The sequence below is a fragment of the Equus caballus genome, chromosome 18 (genome assembly GCF_041296265.1).
Source record: "Equus caballus isolate H_3958 breed thoroughbred chromosome 18, TB-T2T, whole genome shotgun sequence".
NCBI lineage: Eukaryota > Metazoa > Chordata > Mammalia > Perissodactyla > Equidae > Equus > Equus caballus.
Window position 1 is genome coordinate 39887787 of NC_091701.1, and position 15219 is coordinate 39903005.

Consider the following 15219-nt stretch of genomic DNA (forward strand, 5'->3'; position numbering starts at 1 on the left):
TTTTTAAAAAACACGAGCTTCCCAACTCCAAGTTGTGGCTTCCTCTCTTAAATTACCCAGTTCTTGAGATTATGGTTGCCTGAAGTTATATCGCATAAAGTCATTGTGAAATACAAACATTTATATGCCACACCAAGTATCCTCATTTGCAAAACATCTTGTGAGATGTTGTTTTGACTTGCCACTAAAATATAAGGTTCTCATTACAAAAAACATTAAAAAGTACAGCTTCCTTTAGACTTCATAAAATAGACCCCAGTGCAGACAACTATGCTTTTTAAAACGAAGACATTTTTAAGAGTAAGGCTACTTTGAATATTTTACTTGGAACTAATACATAGATTCATCAAGTCCCCAAGCCCTGTGGAATTTCAATTAGCTACCTGCCAAGAGCCACAGATAGCATAATATAGCTATGTAGGGGAAATACCATCTGTCTCTGTGACCAAAAATCACTCTGGCATCGACGCCTATGGTTCCTCAGAGCTCTCTTGATTCTGCCAGTATTATATCCATGGTTAACCACAGACAACTTCTCTGTGAATGTCTCCAACTGCAGAGACTATAGGGAAGCCAGTAACACAAGGGATTCATTGATAACACTGATTATGCCGATGGTGGATGGCACAGCTGACCATACCAAGACATTGACAAACGAATGCCCTTAATTGGCAGAAACTACTGAATCTTTGCCAGTTCCTGTGGCAAACTGGACATCCAAGTTTCTCCAATTATGTTTTTCTTTTTTCTTTTCCAATCAAGGAGCATATAATGCGAGGATCGTTAATGCCTAAGAAGAAACCTGCTATATTTCTCATTACCAAGGGAAAACCACCTGAGACAATGCCAAAAACATAAACAGAAATAAATGACAACTATAGACATCAATAGATGGTTAGTATGTGGTAAAAAGCTCCTTTCCCCTGCATCTATTCACTCAGGCCACGTGACTGATGGGTAAGCTTTTTGAGGTCACCTCTCCCTTTAAGGTGATCCTATACATGGTCCCGTATGCCTATCAGATCAATTCCAGCTTGAACCAAGAGAGAGAGGAGTCATCACTGGTACTGACTCCTGAAGTACTTCATCTTAACCTGCAGTCAGCAAGAAGGCCAGTTAGAATAGCATAGCAGGACCTAGGCATGAACTGTGTGAGAGTTCTTAGTTCTACACAACAGGATCCACCCTAGTTAGTTTAAGGAGGAAAGTATTAATTATAGGATTTTAGAAAGCTCACAAAGTGTGAGGTGGAGTGTGTCAAGAAAGGAGGCTGGAAAGGGAGCTGGGGTCCAAGTTGTTGAGGACCTGGGAAGCCGCGCCAGGAAGATTGGCCATTATTGGAAGCAAAGGGGTGCCACTGAGGAGCTGTCATCAAGGGATGGCATAATCTGAATTGTATTTTAGACAGCGCATTCTGACTGTAGTGTAGGGGAAAATTTTCAGAAGGCAGGATGTGAAGCATAACCATTAGAGGGCTGCTGCAATAGTTCAGGAACAACAGCCAGGACTCAGAGATCAAAAGCAGACAGTTAAGAAATAAAAGTTTGCAAAGTTGGTAAGTGGTTACAAGGGTGAAGGAGAAGAGGAAGCCGAGTTTCAAGAAAAAAGTGCAAATTTATCAAAAACAGAAAACAAAGATTTCTATTTTGGACACTGACTTTAAGGCATCTGTAGACTTCCAGGTTGATATAATCAGTATGTAGCTGGATATCTGAGGTTTAAGAGAAAGCTGTTAAGGGATGGGAAAAAAAGATTTGATAGTAATTAGTATATAAAGTAGGTAAAATCATAAGGGAGATTGGGAGCCAGCGAAATAGAGAGAGAAGAGCAAAGGGCAAGGATAGAAACCTGGAGGACACTAGGGTTTTAGGAGTGAACAGACAATGGGAAATATACAGGCACACTAAGAATCACCTTAAAATATGGAAAAGTGAGTAATTTTTTAGAAGCTGAAGGAATGAAGAACGTCAAAGAGTAAGTGGTCAACAGTGAGAAATGAAGCAAAAAGGTCCACTAGGATCAGGATGCAAGAGTATTGACTGGATTAGGTAACACGAAACATGGAGAAGCCATCATATCCTGCATGGGGAGGAAGACGGGACTAGCAGGAGACCAAAAGACAGTGGATGGGGGAGGCAGGAATGAGGGGTCGATTTCAGGCCTCCATGACTTCATTTTATTGATAAAGCAAGAGGTGGGCTGTCTCCTGGGAGTTTGGGGGGCAGAGTATATGGTGCTAGCTAAAGGTCTTGAAAGGAGTGGTGCCCCTTTCAAACAGTCATAAGAGGAATGGGCAGAATTGGTGAACTAATGACAGGACTAAGGTTTTTCATGAGCATTGAGAGTCCGGATGAAGCTGACCTTTCCTTAGCAGCACTTGGCCACCCAGCATGGATGCCGAGAAAGTCAACTGTGAGGCAGATCTGGAAATGAGGTCCCCCCAGCCATGCCATAGACAAACAAGGATGCTAATGAATCGAGTGCACAGCTAACAGAGCAGTCTAGCTGGATGCTGGAGAGGGGCTGGTAGTCTGGGAAAATTTAGGGAATAAGAGCAGGTTTCGTGGGAGCAGGAGAATGGGAGCTCTACTGCCCCCCTTTCTTCTCACCTCTCTGGTGAGAAGCCTAAAAGCCTCTACTTGCCACAGCAACCGTTACTGATAGAAAACCAAAATAAAACAGAGAGAACTCATTATTTAAAAATGCCTTTAACACTTTTCTTAGAAGACACGAATCATCTAAATCATCCCCCCAAAGCCCTTTTAAATTCCAAGAGTGAGAACAAAATTATGGTTAAATGTTTAATTAATGTTTGTGATAGATCGCATGTTAGTTTTAGAAAGGTCAAATTTATGATACAATGAAGTCATATTTTTCACATTTTGCAGGTCTACTTTATAGCACATTGGGGCCCACAGCACAATAAATATCTTCTATTACGATGTAAGATGCTTGTATGCAAAGCTGTGTGGGGCCAAGATAATATTGAATTTCAAGTCAAATGAGCTAGTGTGAACCTTAGGCAAGTCACTCTGTCTTTCAAGACTTCAGCTTTCAGACTTGTAAAATGAAAGATAGGGACAAATCTCCAAGTTTCCTTCCAGGTTAAGAAAATCATGAGCCTAATTTAATATTTTAAATTACTATAGAATTGATAGAGTTACTCCTTTTATTTTCTGATATATTTGTGGTCCCAGCTATAATTTATTGAACCTCAGTTTTTGATTGAGAACACAAACTCCAGTGATAACACTGTCTCTATAGGAAATAGAATCCATTTTACTACAATTTATTTTGTGCTCCAATTTCTCCATTCTCTGCCCAAAAGTTCAAGATATTTCTTCACCATCTTGTGACCATGGGTCTCTGAGGAGCCTCCGTATGACATTGCCTCCAGGAACCAAGCCCCTGATTTCAGTGGGTGGGTGCTCTGCAGCAACTTAACTTAGATTTGTGATTGAGGGTAACATCAGGAAATGCCTATAAAGCGTCTATTAGAACACCTGAGATGTCGGGGACTTTAGTAGAATACACCTGATACATTGGACAGCATCGTGTGTGGGAAATAATCAAAATGCAGCTTTATTTTTGTCCCCCATTCAGAGGTTTCTCCTGTCACTAGACGAAAACTAAGTAGAACCCATGCTCACACTTGGGTTACAAAGGACCCCACGAAATGCAGTCTTGATTCAGAATTAAATTGTCCAGTTCCAAGAGATGAATCAACTCTTTCTTCTTTATTCAGAAGATGACTTCTTTCATTTCCTAGAAGCTCAGACCATCAGAGTCCATGGGTCAGAGGAAAAAGGATAGGAGAGGTAAAGAAGAGGACAGTAGAGTTCTCATTAGGACGGTTACTGATGCTGTCCTAAATAAACCTTGTAGGTGGCTAACATTGACTTTAGCCCTCCTACCAGTTTTCTTCCCTTGATTGCTAGCTAGATAGTTCCTGGAAAAATTCCCCTGATGTAGGTCATACACATTTTCCTTTGACCAGCTACTTCTCTTCGACTTATCAGGTTGCCATTTTCATTTTTCCACAGCACTGTGTTGGGGGTCTCCTCACTGCTGGTAGGAGCCCTGTTGGGCAGAAAAATCTTGGACAGGATGCCTTTGAAAATGATCCCATGCCACTAGCCAATGATTTCATAAATAGGGCACAAAAAGATTGATAAATAGCATTTCATCAGGACCTTCCAGCTTCCTTTTAGGATGTAGAAAGCTGGAAAGAATGTCGCTCTCAGCTTAACCACAAGAAAAAGCTGAATAGCGTACAACATCAGAAATTTTCTTGAACTCATCAGAGAGTGTCGGTCACAGGAGAATAAACTAGCCTGAGATTTAAAGCAAGACAGATGGCTCCAGGAAGAGAGGCAATGTGAGAACTGGCTTACCTGAGGCAGAGCTCCTGGGAAAGACAAGGTCATCAAAGAAGTGGGTAAGAAGATGGCAGCTAACACTCTGTAATGACTCCATAGTTACATTTCAACAATTTGCTGCTATGGCAAGGCATGAGGGTATAGAACCCATGGAAGCTACAGACACAAGGGAAATTTACACCCTCTCACAGGCTTTCCCCACAAACCTCACAGAAGGCTCATAAGAAAGATCAGAGTCAGGGTAGGCAAGCAGAGGAAGCCTCCCATGGTAGTGCAGGTCCATGAGAGAGAAATAAAACCCCTATAGAATTTAAGCCACTAGGGGTAGGGAGGGATGAAGAGCAGCAAACCCACCAAGCACAAGTGTAGACCCATTACAGATAGAGAAAGGGAACAATGAAACTCCTCTCCTGGGGAAGGGGTAGGAAGCTCCCTCCCACACAAGAGCCACTGAGATATGAGACAGTTATGGGGAGAAGAGGAAGGTCACTGAGTAGGTTTTAGCCCCCAAGACCCAGGCACATAGGTCCTGCCTGAGACTGAGACTGAACCAGGAAAGCAGAATGCCTCTTCTCCTACCAGGCTAGTACGTGTTCAGTAAGAATCTACTGCGGGGGAAGGGACAAGAGTGGCGAGTCTCTCTGAGACACAGGCTCACAGGAAAAGCCTAAAGCCTACCCCACCGTAGCAAAGTAACACTAGTTGCCCAAAACTGGAAACAACTGGTGAATGGATAAACTGTGATAAATCCATTTTGTGGAATGGAGTGTGGACTCAGCAATGAAAAAGGAACAGTCTATTGATACATACAACAACTTGGCAGCATCTCAATACATTACACTAAGTGAAAAAGCCAGACTTAAAAGGCCACATACTGTATGGTTACACTTACATGACATTCTAGAATAAGCGAAACTATGGATACAGAGACCAGTGGTTGCCAAAGGCTGGAGGTGGGTGAGGGGTTGACTACAAAGAGGTACGAAGGATTTTTGAGTGGTGATAGAACAGTTCTATATCTTGATTGTAGTAGTAGTTACATGTCATGTATTTGTCAAAAATCTCAAAACTATACACTAAAAATATGCAGTGATTTTACTGTAAATAACACAAAGATATTAAATTAAAAACAGTACTTCATTAAAATCAAGTTTTTTTAAATCAAAAGACACCATTAAAAGAGTGAAAAGACAAGTCACAGATTGGGAGAAAATAAAAAGAAATAGAACTTGCATACAGAATATATGAAAACATACAAATGAATAAGAAAAAAACAGACAACCCAATAAAAAAAATGGGCAAAAAACTTGGGTGGACATTTCACAAAACAGGATATCCAAATGGCCAATGTGCATATGAAAAGTTGCTCAACATCTTTATTCTCAGTGCAAATGAAAACCATAATGAGGCAATATTACACCTCCACCAGATTTGCTAAAATTAAAGATTGGCAATAATAATGTTGGTGAGAATGTGGAGCAATTGAAACTGGTTGAAAATTTGTATAACCACTTTGGAAAACTATTTGGCAGTGTTCACTAAAGGTAAATGCACCTGAGCCTCATAATCCAGCAATTCCGCTCCTAAGTATCTATCCAATAGAAATGAACCTATCTGTCCATCCTAAGACATGCTCAAGAACGTTCATAGCACCATTATCATAGTAGCAAAAACCTGAAAACAACTCAAGTTTCCCTTGACAGGAGAACATATAAATAAACCGTGGTATATGTATACAATGAAATACTACCCAGCAATAAAGAACAAACGATCACAACACGCAACAAAGATAAAACTTACAGACATAATGAGCAAGAGAAGTACAAAAGAGTCTATACCATATGACTTAATTTACATGGAGTCCATGAATAAGCCAAACTAATTTATGGTCATGAATTCAGAATAGTGCTAATCAGTAAGGGTGTTATTGATTGAGAAGAAACATGAAGGAGCCTTCTGAGTGGCAGGAAATGTTCTACGTCTTGATCTGCACAGTATTTCCATGGAGGATATGTATATACCAAACTTCATGCAATAGTGCACCTGAGTCCTGTGCACTTTACTGCATGTATGCTTACGTCAATGCAATACAATAAAGAGAAAATGTCACTTACAGCATAGCTTGAGGGCTAATGATAATGTGTGCAAAATGAATATAAGCAGACTAAGAGAATACAAGGACTTGTCATGGCCCCTGACCCCAGTGTATTTCTATCAGCCTGCAGATGGAAAAGAAACACGCATTGGTTCTACAGCCTGTGGTAGATTCCTTTTAGGTCCCAAGTTTATGCAGTGTCAAAAGAAACATCTTTTTATTTAAAAATAAAAATGTAGAGCCAGCGGAGGAATTCCAAGATGGCGCCGTGAGTAGTCCTCTTTGTCTCTCGCCCTTCGAGTCTACAATTATTTGGACACTTATCGCTTGACAAAGGATATCCAGACAGCATCTCAGGACGTCTGAGACACCCACGCGACTATACATCGGAAGGCGGACGGACTTTCCTCCGGGAGGATGTGGAAATAGGTGAAAACTCTCCGACCCCGACGGGCAGCCTAGTACCCGCAAGCGGCTTTCTTCCAACGGACGCCCCCAGAGGATCCACACACATCTAGGGCAGGAGCGAGAACACAACAGAGGAGCGACGGTGGAAACAGGTGACCAGAACCCTACTTAAACCCCCCGCAATTACTCCTAAACGCAGAGGGAAACTTTGGAGTTGCACACCTGAGCCCGCGGGGAGAGTCTCTCCCCGCCATTGGCGGGGAGACCCGGCCTGGTGCTCGGGGCGCCCGGAGGGTCCCAGAGAGAGACACGGAGGGCACGGAGGTCTCCCAGCTGCCGTTGCCCGCCCCGTGGGACTAGGGATTGCCGGAGATCTCGGAGAGGACCGGGGCGGGGGAACTTTCAAAGGCGGGTCTGGCGACCCGGTGGGGAAGCGCCGGAGCTCCGCCAGGCAGCAGACAAAACTCTCTGTCTGCCGGTAGCAGAGGGGCCACGCTGAGCACTCAGGGCTCCCGGCAGAGGCCCGGAGAGAAGCCCAGAGGGCGGGGCGACCCCCAGCTGCCGTTGCCAGCCCCGGGGGACTAGGGATTGCCGGAGATCTCGGAGAGGACCGGGGCGGGGGAACTTTCAAAGGCCGGATCGGCGACCCGGAGGGGAAGCGCCGGAGCTCCGCCAGGCAGCAGACAAAACTCTCTGTCTGCCGGTAGCAGAGGGGCCACGCTGAGCACTCAGGGCTCCCGGCAGAGGCCCGGACAGAAGCCCAGAGGGCGGGGCGACCCCCAGCTGCCGTTGCCCGCCCCGTGGGACTAGGGATTGCCGGAGATCTCGGAGAGGACCGGGGCGGGGGAACTTTCAAAGGCGGGTCCAGCGACCCGGTGGAGAAGCGCCGGAGCTCCGCCCGGGCAGCAGACAAAACTCTCTGTCTGCCATTAGCAGAGGGGCCACGCCCAGCATTCAGGGCTCCCGGCAGAGGCTCGGACAGAAGCCCAGAGGGCGGGGCGTCCCCCAGCTGCCGTTGCCCGCCCCGTGGGATTAGGGATTGCCGGAGATCTCGGAGAGGACCAGGGCGGGGGAACTTTCAAAGGCGGGTCCGGCGACCCGGAGGGGAAGCGCCGGAGCTCCGCCAGGCAGCAGACAAAACTCTCTGTCTGCCGGTAGCAGAGGGGCCACGCCCAGCATTCAGGGCTCCCGGCAGAGGCTCGGACAGAAGCCCAGAGGGCGGGGCGTCCCCCAGCTGCCGTTGCCCGCCCCGTGGGACTAGGGATTGCCGGAGATCTCAGAGAGGACCGGGGCGGGGGAACTTTCAAAGGCGGGTCCGGCGACCCGGAGGGGAAGCGCCGGAGCTCCGCCAGGCAGCAGACAAAACTCTCTGTCTGCCGGTAGCAGAGGGGCCACGCTGAGCATTCAGAGCTCCCGGCAGAGGCCCGGAGAGAAGCCCAGAGGGCGGGGCGACCCCCAGCTGCCGTTGCCCACCCGGTGAGGCTAGGGATTGCCGGAGATCTCGGAGAGGACTGGGGCTGGAGAGAGTTCCAGAGACCCAGCTTAGTAGCCTAGGGGGAAACCCTACAGGCTCACAGAAGCCTTAGGGAAAGCCTCTGCACAGCACCAGTAGAAGGCACCCAGCCGCCAGCCACAAGGCTGGAAGACCCCAGGGCAAAAGCAGCATAGCTAGGTGTACTAACCACAGACTGTAGAAGATGCCAATAGCTCTCCTGCGACCCATAGAGGACAAGTGAGATTTGGTGGGTGCCGACAGCAACCGAGCGACAAATAAAAGTGATCCCACCCCTGGCCGCTGGAAAAGCCCATAACACCGTTGCAGACCCCAAGGAGAGAGCGCATCTAGGTGGGCAACAACAGTAGGCACCTGCAGCCTGAAGCCCCCCGTGACGGCCCCCACGGCAGAGGAGGGAATCCAAAGGGCCACTGTGGCTACGAAGAGGGGCCCAGGCCCAGTTAGCAACTACGGACAGGGTTCCTGGTTGGTGAAGTATAAACAGCTGCTCCCCCCACCGCAGCAGCTGAAACAAGTGAAAGGAGCAACTAAACTCTATCTCCATGCGGAGGCACAAATCAACATCATCAAGCAATATGAAAAAATACATTAAATCTCCAGAACAGAAAGAAAGTAACAAATACACAGAAAACAATCCCAAAGAAAATGAGATATATAACCTAAATGATGATGACTTCAAAACAGCCATCATTAAAATACTCACTGAGTTAAGAGAGAATTCTGACCGACAACTCAACGAGTTCAGGAGCTATGTCACAAAAGAGTTTGATACGATAAAGAAGAACCAAACAGAAATACTGGAAATGAAGAACACAATAGAGGAGATTAAGAAAAATCTAGATGCTCTGAACAGTAGGGCCGATAATATGGAGGAAAGAATTAGCAATTTGGAAGATGGCAATATAGAATTGTTGCAGGCAGAGGAGGAGAGAGAAGCAAGACTAAAAAGAAATGAAGAAACTCTCCGAGAATTATCAGACACAATTAGGAGATGCAACGTAAGGATTATAGGTATACCAGAGGGAGAAGAGAAGGAGAAAGGGGCAGAAAACCTATTCAAAGAAATAATGGCTGAGAACTTCCCAAATCTGGTGAGGGAGATGGATCTTCAGGTGACAGAAGCCAATAGATCTCCAAACTTTATCAATGCAAGAAGACCAACTCCACGCCATATAGTAGTGAAGCTAGCAAAAGTCAACGACAAGGAGAAAATATTAAGGACAGCCAGGCAAAAGAAACTAACCTACAAAGGAACCCCCATCAGGCTATCAGCAGATTTCTCAGCAGAAACTCTACAGGCTAGAAGAGAGTGGAATGATATATTCAAAAATCTGAAGGACAAAAACCTACAGCCGAGAATTCTCTACCCAGCGAAAATATCCTTCAAATACGATGGAGAAATAAAAACTTTCCCAGATAAACAAAAATTAAGGGAGTTCATTGCCACAAAACCTCCTCTCCAGGAAATCCTCAGGAAAACCCTCATTCCTGAAAAATCCAAAAAAGGAAAGGGGCTACAAAACCAAGAGCAGAGGAGATAAGTAGAAGGACAACAACAGAGAGTAGCAGCTCTACATCAGAACAGATTAAACCATGGGACGAGAAACAAAGGAAACTGAAGAAAACCGGAAAACAAGACACAAAATGGTAGTGGTAGGTCCCCACGTCTCAATAATCACTCTAAATGTAAACGGATTGAACTCCCCAATCAAAAGACACAGAGTGGCAGGATGGATCAAAGAACAAGATCCAACAATATGCTGCCTCCAGGAAACACACCTCAGCCCCAAAGACAAACACAGACTCAGAGTGAAGGGATGGAGAACAATACTCCAAGCTAATAATGAACAAAAGAAAGCAGGTGTCGCTATACTAATATCAGACAAGGTAGATTTCAAAGCAAAACAGATAAAGAAAGACAAAGAGGGACAGTATATAATGATAAAAGGGACTCTCCACCAAGAAGACATAACACTTATAAATATATACGCACCCAACACAGGAGCACCAAAATTTGTAAAGCAACTCTTAATAGAACTAAAAGAAGACATCAACAACAATACAATAATAGTAGGGGACCTCAACACACCATTAACACCAATGGACAGAACATCCAGACAGAAAATCAACAAGGAAATAATAGAATTAAATGAAAAATTAGACCAGATGGACTTAATAGATATATATAGAACACTTCATCCAAAAACAGCAGGTTACACATTCTTCTCAAGTGCACATGGAACATTCTCAAGGATTGACCATATTTTGGGAACCAAAGCAAACATCAATAAATACAAGAGAGTTGAAATAATATCAAGCATCTTTTCTGATCATAACGCTATTAAACTAGAAATCAACTACAAGAAAAAAGCAGAGAAAGGTGCAAAAATGTGGAGACTAAACAACACGCTTCTCAACAAACAATGGATCATTGAAGAAATTAAAGAAGAAATCAAATATTATCTGGAGACAAATGAAAATGAGAACACGACATACCAAATCATTTGGGATGCAGCAAAAGCAGTCCTAAGAGGGAAATTCATCGCAATACAGGCTCACCTCACTAAACAAGAAAAAGCTCACGTAAGCAACCTCAAACGACACCTAACAGAACTAGAAAAAGAAGAACAAACAAGGCCCAGAGTCAGTAGAAGGAGGGAAATAATAAAAATAAGAGCAGAAATAAACGATATTGAAACAAAAAAGACAATAGAAAGGATCAATGAAACAAAGAGTTGGTTCTTCGAAAGAATTAACAAAATTGACAAACCCCTAGCCAGACTCACCAAGAAAAGAAGAGAGAAATCGCAAATTAATAAAATCAGGAATGACAGAGGAGAAATCACAACAGATACCAATGAAATACAAGAGATCATAAGAGAATACTATGAAAAACTATATGCCAACAAATTGAACAACCTGGAAGAAATGGACAAATTCCTAGACTCCTACAATCTCCCCAAACTGAATCAGGAAGAAATGGAGAATCTGAATAGACCAATCACAAGTAAGGAAATAGAAACGGTAATCAAAAACCTCCCCAAAAACAAGAGTCCAGGACCAGACGGCTTCTCTGGAGAATTCTACCAAACATTCAAAGAAGACTTAATACCTATTCTCCTCAAACTGTTCCAGAAAATTGAGAAAGATGGAGAACTCCCTAACACATTCTATGAAGCCAACATCACTCTGATCCCCAAACCTGACAAGGACAACACAAAGAAGGAGAACTACAGGCCGATATCACTGATGAACATAGATGCAAAAATCCTCAACAAAATTTTGGCAAACCGATTACAGCAATACATCAAAAAGATTATACACCATGATCAAGTGGGATTTATACCAGGGACACAGGGATGGTTCAACATCCGCAAGTCAATCAACGTGATACACTACATTAACAAAATGAAAACCAAAAACCACATGATCATCTCAATAGATGCAGAGAAAGCATTCGACAAGATCCAACACCCATTTATGATAAAAACCCTCAGTAAAATGGGTATAGAAGGAAAGTACCTCAACATAATAAAGGCCATATATGATAGACCCACAGCCAACATCATACTCAATGGACAAAAGCTGAAAGCCATCCCTCTGAGGACAGGAACAAGACAAGGGTGCCCACTTTCACCACTCCTATTCAACATAGTTCTGGAGGTGCTGGCCAGAGCAATTCGGCAGGAAAAAGAAATAAAAGGAATCCAAATAGGTAACGAAGAAGTAAAACTCTCGTTGTTTGCAGACGACATGATCTTATACATAGAAAACCCCAAAGAATCCACAGAAAAACTATTAGAAATAATCAACAACTACAGCAAAGTAGCAGGGTATAAAATTAACGTGCATAAATCAGTAGCATTTCTATACACTAACAATAAACTAACAGAAAAAGAACTCAAGAACTCTATCCCATTCACAATCTCAACGAAAAGAATAAAATACCTTGGGATAAACTTAACCAAGGAAGTGAAGGATCTATACAATGAAAACTACAAGACTTTCTTGAAAGAAATAGGCGATGACATAAAGAGATGGAAAGACATCCCTTGCACATGGATTGGAAGAATAAACATAGTTAAAATGTCCATACTACCTAAAGCAATATACAGATTCAATGCTATCCCAATCAGAATCCCAAGAACATTTTTCACAGAAATTGAACAAACAATCCTAAAATTCATATGGGGCAACAAAAGACCGCGAATTGCTAAAGCAATCCTGAGCAAGAAAAACAAAGCCGGCGGAATCACAATCCCCGATTTCAAAACATACTACAAAGCTACAGTGATCAAAACAGCATGGTACTGGTACAAAAACAGGTCCACAGATCAATGGAACAGAATTGAAAGCCCAGAGATAAAACCACACATCTATGGACAGCTAATCTTCGACAAAGGAGCAGAGGGCCTACAATGGAGAAAAGAAAGTCTCTTCAACAAATGGTGCTGGGAAAACTGGACAGCCACATGCAAAAGATTGAAAATTGACCATTCTTTTTCACCACACACCAAAATAAACTCAAAATGGATCAAAGACCTAAAGATTAGGCCTGAGACAATAAGTCTTTTGGAAGAGAATATAGGCAGTACACTCTTTGACATCAGTTTCAAAAGAATCTTTTCGGACACTGTAACTCCTCAGTTGAGGGAAACAATAGAAAGAATAAACAAATGGGACTTCATCAGACTAAAGAGCTTCTTCAAGGCAAGGGAAAACAGGATTGAAACAAAAAAACAGCTCACTAATTGGGAAAAAATATTTACAAGCCACTTATCCGACAAAGGGTTAATCTCCATAATATACAAAGAACTCACACTGCTTAACAACAAAAAAACAAACAACCCGATCAAAAAATGGGCAGAGGACATGAACAGACACTTCTCAAAAGAAGATATGAATATGGCCAATAGACACATGAAAAGATGTTCATCATCGCTAATCATCAGGGAAATGCAAATCAAAACTACACTAAGATATCACCTTACCCCCGTTAGATTGGCAAAAACATCCAAAACCAAGAACGACAAATGTTGGAGAGGTTGTGGAGAAAGAGGAACCCTCATACACTGTTGGTGGGAATGCAAACTGGTACAGCCACTATGGAAAACAGTATGGAGATTTCTCAAAAAGTTAAAAATAGAAATACCCTATGACCCAGCCATCCCATTACTGGGTATCTATCCTAAGAACCTAATATCAGATATCTCAAGAGTCCGTTGCACCCCTATGTTCATTGCAGCATTATTTACAATAGCCAAGACGTGGAACCAGCCTACATGCCCAGAAACTAATGATTGGATAAAGAAGATGTGGTATATATACACAATGGAATACTACTCAGCCATAAAAAAAGACGAAATTGGCCCATTCACAACAATGTGGATGGACCTCGAGGGTATTATGTTAAGCGAAATAAGTCAGTCAGAGAAAGACGAACTCTATATGACTCCACTCATAGGTGGAAATTAGTATATTGAGAAGGAGATCTGATTGGTGGTTACCAGGGAAAAGGGGGGGTGGGGGGAGGGTACGGAGGGGGAAGTGGTGTACCCACAACATGACTAACAAAAATGTACAACTGAAATCTCACAAGGTTGTAATCTATCATAACATTAATAAAAAAAATAAAAAAATAAAAAAATAAAAAAAATAAAAAAAAAAAAATGTAGAGCCAGCCCCAGTGGCCCAGTGGTTAAGTTTGGTGCATTCCACTTCAGTGGCCCAGGTTCAGTTCCTGGGTGTGGACCTATACCACTTGTCTGTCAGTGGCCATGCTGTGGCAGTGGCTCGCATACAAAAAGAGGAAGATTGGCAACAGATGTTAGCTCAGGGCGAATCGTCCTCAGCAAAAGACAAAAACAAAAACAAAAACCAAAACCAGCAGAGCAGGCATTTTTCCTCTAACATTTTAAAACAGAAACATTCATTTTTATATGCTATTAATTGCTACAGTGTAATGTTTACCAGTTTACTTTTTCTATCAAGAGAATAAAATTTCTCATTGCACCATCATCCTGCTACCATATCGTTTACCAATAAGTCAGATTTGTGCCCTTTACTATATGCATGCTGTACCCCAACACAATTTATTTTTAATGGCCCTGCCCACACTGCTAAGAGGCCATATCCGTCTGGGGCCTCCAGGACTCAAGCGCCCATGACCAGTCCAGGGAATGCAACTACTCCCAACACAGCAGCCATGCTTGTTTTCAATTTTGCCACTGAGGCAGCTCCTCTGTATTTCCCTGTGAGCGTCAGACAGCAGGCCTCAAGCCTCTGGCCACCCACTAAACTCTCTAAGCCATCCTGGAGGCCCCTCACTGGGCCTGAGAAGGAGGGAAATCGCACCTACTCCCCCTTGCACTGTGTTGAGGGCTCACACACATCCGTCAAACTCTCCCCAACACATCTCTTCACAAATCTTCTCTTCTCTTCATAACCTGACCTTTTTTACATCTTTAATACAAACGAGAGGTCCAAGAGTCCTTGAACCAGCATCACACATTTGCCTTACAATTATGCTCTGCATTTTCACCCAGCACCTCACTCTGGTGCAGCATTTATTACACAGCTATTGGATATTTCTCAACAAAAACGTCAATATTCACCTCTTCTTATAGTAACTTCAGGTTGAACCATATGTTGATTATCGACTATTTTTGACCTAAAAGAATTTCAGTTTCATATGGTTCAAACTAACAATTTTATTCAAGATAGGCCTTTTAGAGAAACTGAACTTCAGGTTGGGTTTGAAGAAAAGGGAAAAGTGGATTCTTAAAAGAATACCCAGGCAAATACTGAAACACTATCTGCAA

At 43.2% G+C, this 15219-nt stretch overlaps 1 protein-coding gene across 14 annotated transcripts in view; it reads right to left on the bottom strand.

Moving 5' to 3' along the window:
• CCDC148 (coiled-coil domain containing 148) overlaps positions 1-15219 on the bottom strand; it is a 239841-nt gene that overhangs the window by 111704 nt on the left and 112918 nt on the right. The gene's annotated exons all lie outside the window — the stretch shown is intronic.